Source organism: Notothenia rossii, assembly GCF_949606895.1.
Source record: "Notothenia rossii genome assembly, chromosome: 2".
Classification (NCBI taxonomy): domain Eukaryota; kingdom Metazoa; phylum Chordata; class Actinopteri; order Perciformes; family Nototheniidae; genus Notothenia; species Notothenia rossii.
Genome location: NC_136904.1, coordinates 83,789,366 through 83,795,132, shown reverse-complemented (window position 1 = coordinate 83,795,132; position 5,767 = coordinate 83,789,366). Strand labels below are relative to the sequence as shown.

Sequence of the window (5,767 nt, the reverse complement as noted above, 5' to 3'; positions counted from 1 at the left end):
GGTGCCATTTGACAAAATGGCACCGCCTGGTTTCTCCCGCCCAACACGATGTTCTGTCACAATGCCCAGCTGTTGAGGAATAAAACATGAAGGAGGAGCTAAATAAAAAGGTAAACTATGACACACACTAGAAAACATCTATTATTGTTGGTTCTGAGGGATGTCTTTCCACAATAATACATTATTTATAGTGTATTTGTATATTTAACTAAGAAAAATTCTATATTTATATTTTAAAGCTGGGTATATATTTTTTATGATAAGAAAACCCTACAGCATTTTGTATTACAAGTGGTAAGAGAAAACTTCATAAAAGGCTTTAGAAAATCTAGCCTCTGCTGTAAGACTTTGGCAAAACATATTTACAATTATAATTTTTTATTGAAGGCCTTATTTGTTTTTGGTACACCGTCTTCAGCTTATACTGTTACTTAAATTCCTCTCCAATTATAGCCACTGCCACTAAGCCTTTTGGTTTGATAAGAAACGACCCGTTACCTGCTGACTGAGCTTTCAGGTCATCTCTTGGCTCTTTAAATCCAGAGGAGGATTCATACCCCCTCGTAAACTCCACAGGAAACAATGTACTGATAGCAGTATTACGCAATGGCGTTAAACAAGCTGCAGTGAAAGTCACATTGAAATGTCATTTGGGTAATTTTAGGTCAAAGATTTCGCTGAACTGGGGCTATATTTGGTTGAAAGGTGGAGGATATTTTTAGGTATTAACCAACAGAAAAAAGCTAACAAATCAATAAAAAATACTTTAATTGTCTCTCAAGGGAGAATTTGAGGTAAGCAAGTCTGCAAACACAAGTTGGCATAGACATCAGAGTGTTGCCTGGCCGCTATGGGTTTTAATCATAGACTGTTACCATCGTTAATATGTAGAATTCCTGTTCTGCAGCTTTCAGGACAAGGTTGTTTCCCTCTGTCTCCAGTATGTTCAAAGATAATTGTCTCCTTGAAAAGTGATATCAAGCTTCTCATCTAACCCTCTGCAACAAAGGACAGAAGAGTTTTCCCCCCAAAAAATGTGGACGGACGTGGCTCTTGGGGAAGCAGATCAGAAAGTTGGCAGAGAATTAAATCTGTTTTTGTGTGTAGACTGGTTTTTATCATCTCTGTATGTGTTTGTACTGGTTTTACTGGAGTGTCTCCCAACACTATCACTCTCTCTCTCACACCACATTCACATGCACACTCTGTATCCTTGTGCAAACCTTGATGTGATGTTCAAGGTGAGAGAGGGGGGATGTGTGTGTGTATGTAAGTGGGTCGTTGCAGTGCTGGACTGTGATTGGCTGGATGTCATGCTGCAGCAAAAAGAAAATATCCACTGGGACCGAGGAGCTGCAAAGAACCACAGCAAGGCGAGAGAGAGAGAGAGAGGTAAGAAGTGAGAAGTCTAACAATTACTTTATAATTATTATAATAAGATCAGAGAGATTGATGAGATGAGAAGATTATCTCCATCTTTCACATTCTAATATATATCAAACATGTAAGACTAAGGTTTTAATAAGTTTACAACATGATTGGACGAACGAGGAATAATTAATTTAAAGTCTTTGGATTTGAAATTACCCCTCAGTGTAAAACATTATTTAGCTTCACTGAACGGCTCCAAACGTCTTTTAAACATGCCGCAACTCAGCTTTTGGCCACTTGAGGGCAGTAGACACAAGCTTGGATCTCATCATTAACATATTATCACCTGATACATTTGACATGTTACACTTCTTAGTATATGGTGGCTTATTTAGGCACTCGGCAGGTTTGGACAACTTAAGAATTGATTTAAGCTTTTGGTTTGGCCTTTCCTGTAGTGTCTTATAGGTTTTTGTGCATGTAGATGGTTTTGCAAAGGCTAAAAATCCCAAAGTCAATTCCCCCCCCCCCCCCCCCCGAAACGCTCCATTGGACTCATTTGTTTACTTCCATTACCGCTATGTAACTACTATGGGTTTATTTGATGGCGCTTCAAACAGATTCTACCTGATAGGCTAAGGGGCGGGACATCTCTAAGCAGTTGACCAATCACAACTGAGCCGGCCAGCTAACCAATCAAAGCAGACTGGGCTCTGGTTTCAGACAGAGGGTGAAAAGAGGTTGCTTCAGGACAGGCAGTAGGAGAAAATGTCACATTAGAGGCACAAAATACACATATGAACATGAAAATAGTGTTATATGTCCTTTTTAACGGTTGTGTGTGTTTCACCATTTTGTTTTTTTACAATCTCCTGAGGAAAATATCTGTCTCTTTAGCTGCTGAATGCTCCACTGTGATCCCCAGATGGACTTAAACTTTTTTGTGCTGAAAAGGTACTAAAGAGTAGGTTTTTCGCAACAACAACAAAAAAGCTGCTAGAGCAATAAAAAGGAACCGAAACAGAGAATCAGTGTAGTGTAAAAAGCAAAACTATGATGACACATTCCCCACATTTGCTGGTTGGTTCATCACATACAAATAGACATAAAACAATAACATAACTGTATTTGTCCCCATGTGCATTGGTTGGAATGCAGCCGTGTGTTGCAGACAAAAGAAAACGCAGGGGCCATACATCTAACACCAAAATTCGTTCGTTAAAGGATTGTGCAAATAATTACCTTTCGTCTAGAGTTGTGAGAGAGATGGCAGACGGTGTAGTCTTGGAAGTTGTAGGTTTTAGCTTGTGGGAGTCTGAGAAGGTTCCAGATGGCAGAAACGGAAACATGTAAAATATGAGAACAGTCAGGCAGGAGGGATTCAGCATTTTTAAACTGTTTGTTGTAAAGATCCTGCAGTTTCCCGTTCAGGGACAGTTACTCTGCTGCAGACAGTGACCAGCGTGTTTCTGTGTTTGACTTGAGATGAAATCAGCAAAGAGAAAGTGAACATAGACTCAATAAAAGATCAATACAGCATTGACATCAAGGTCTTGTCAACCTGGAGCTTTACATTTCTTTCAGACAAAACAGACATTGATGGCTTTTCTTGAACACCATCTCAGTGTTGCTCTCAAATATCAGTGTATGTCCAGTATATTTCCCAAATACTTAAAGGACTCCACTTTTGTTATTTGATTTCTTAAAGAGTCATTTGACAACCCCCCAAAATTTCGTTTTTTTGTTGACTTCCTGGGGGTTAACTCCCCTTTCTGCAGTGATGTAGGAGCTCCAGGGCTCTGTGACATCACTGTGTGTGTTTACAGGTGCAACAAAGCACGCTTCTGACCACATCCAGAGATGAAACAGGTTTGAAAGTTGTACCCGGAGAGGGCAGAACAGCACTCTTTGTTTTCAGCCTGTGTTAAATGACTCTTTAAGTGAAATATAAAGGAAAAGGCTGTATTTCTGTCTTTGTCAACAACCCCCATGAAAAGATCAAACAACTATGTGCAAGTCAATACTTTTCTGAAGTGTGTGTGTGTGTTTGTGTGTGTGTGTGTGTGCGTGCGTGCGTGCGTGCGTGTGTGTGTTGGGCTTGTTCGAGGTTGACAACATTATTGAGCTTCAGAGAGACAGACAGGTAGATGTCTCTCTCAGAGTGGTAGTGTGAAATGTCTCAGGTGTCTGGTAATCTGGTAATTTCTGCGTCTCCTAAAAAGAACCAATCAGTTAAAGGTAAAACCCCTTTTGCATAATGAATACTTTTACTTGAGTAACATTTTGAATGCATGACTTTTCTTGTAACAGAGTATCTAAGTACGCCACTCTCCATGTACTACAGTTTCAGCTCTGGCTGGAGGAAATGGCGTAATGATCCTTTAAGGTTTTAACCTGATACCTCTTGACGTCATGAACAGGTGAGTTGACAGTAAATACAGAAAGAGAGACAGGGAGATAAACAGGTAAAAAAAAAAAGGACTGAACACTGTAAAAAACGATGTCTCGGTGGCAGCCAGTATTTATAGTTAAAAATAGATGGTGTTTGCCTTTGTTTGCCAAGCAAAACCTGGAATTAAATTCAACCAGAAACCTCTCTCTCTCTCTCTCTCTCTCTCTCTCTCTCTCTCTCTCTCTCTCTCTCTCTCTCTCTCTCTCTCTCTCTCTCTTCTCTCTCAATTCAATTTTTTTTTTTGGAATGGCCATAATGACATACAGTATTTCCAAAGTACGATTACGACATCTATACATAAAAATACTAAAATTAAAAAACAGAAAGAGTTAAGGTGAGTAGTTGATTATTGTGCAGGATAATGCTGGTACTGTAGTAAATATCATACATTAATAAGAACATACAAATAAAATATATAAAAATACCTGTAAATACAGCAGGTCAGTCTGATTCTCTCAAACTGTCATGCGAGAATGCAGCTCTCATTTTCCCCAGTAATGTTTTAAGTTTTTCATTTATTTTTCAAAATTGAGGATGTCCTCTCTCTCTCTCTCTCTCTCTCTCTCTCTCTCTCTCTCTCTCTCTCTCTCTCTCTCTCTCTCTCTCTCTCTCTCTCTCTCTCTCTCTCTCTCTCTCTCTCTCTCTCTCTCTCTCTCTCTCTCTCTCTCTCTTTGTGTGATGCGCATGCGCAGCCCCGCCGCCCTGCTCCCGGTGTAACGCAGAGCGCGCGGCTCTGCTCTCCCGGAGTTGGTGGTCAGTGTGCAGGATACTTGATGATGGACGGTCGATGTTGTGATCCACCAAAAAAAAACCGTGCACTCTGAGTCAGGTGAAACACACACCTGTAGTGTTGTAGTAGACTCATTGATTAGTGATTGGCAGCAGTGAGTGAGTTCAGAGCTTCAAACCTACAGGACTCTCTTCATCATCCATCACCTCCTCCTCCGGTAAGTCACCTTCCTCCTCTTCTTCTTCTGTCTCTTTTACTCCCTTTTTAAAAAATTGTTTTACTCGTGTTATTTCTTTTCTCTTTTCACTGTTAGTTAAAGGTAAATACAAAACAACAGTATATGCTTTTAACAGACTGTGTCCGTCTGTCCGGTGTGTGTTTTCTTCTGTCTCACTTTTTACGTGTCGCTTTTCCTTTCAGTCTATCCATGTTTTGGTATTCATAAGACATTTCTGACTATGTTTCTCTGCTGAATTTTGAAGTCAATAAATATACGTTTTATCAGTGGAAAGTGTAATATAGCATGAGCTGATTTTTGCTGAATTTGCTTTTAAAAGTATATATTTCGAAATGTTAAGTAAAGGCAGAACATGGAAATAATCAAGTAAATAAATAGTGGTAAAAGAGGTGTTAAGATCTCCTACATAAGTAATAAAAGTATGTCTTATGAGCTAATTTAAATCTATATAGAACATGAACGTAAACTGTCAGTTAAATAGAGTACAATATATCCTATACATCTGGTAAAGTAAAACTAGACAAAAATAAAAATAATAAAGTGAAAACCCTCAAATGAAACCTTAACACTGATAAAGAAACACCTATACATTTCCCTTAAGTAAAAGCAGCCAGTAAAAATGGGTGATATACTTTAAAAGCGCCTTTGTATATATTCATCTGTTAAGTAACCGGTTGCAAGAGCTGTCAGGTAAATTGAGCTGTCAGGTAAATTGAGCTGTCAGGTAAATTGAATTGCATTGGATGTTTTATTGATAATATATTAAATAGAAATGTATGACATATGTAATTAAATTATATATGCAGAGCTTCACCAGAAAGCATCACATTTTTGTACATATAAATCACAGGAAAGCCCTGAAGAGTGTTTTTCCATTATGGTCGTTTTTCTAACCTTTAAATCAGGTACTTGAGTTATGTCCACCAGTGACAGTTGACCCGGCTGTGGTGGATAATAGCTTTGCATGTGTCCATTC

The 5,767-nt window shown here is 38.9% G+C and overlaps 1 protein-coding gene across 2 annotated transcripts in view; it reads left to right on the top strand.

Annotated features, from left to right (window-relative positions):
* The first annotated feature begins 4,575 nt into the window (after positions 1 to 4,575).
* znf385b (zinc finger protein 385B) overlaps positions 4,576 to 5,767 on the top strand; it is a 43,258-nt gene continuing 42,066 nt past the window's right edge. For both annotated transcript variants that reach the window (XM_079667345.1, XM_079667344.1), the window contains exon 1: positions 4,576 to 4,770. The gene's annotated coding sequence lies outside the window, so the exon portion shown is untranslated. The remainder of the gene's footprint in view (positions 4,771 to 5,767) is intronic.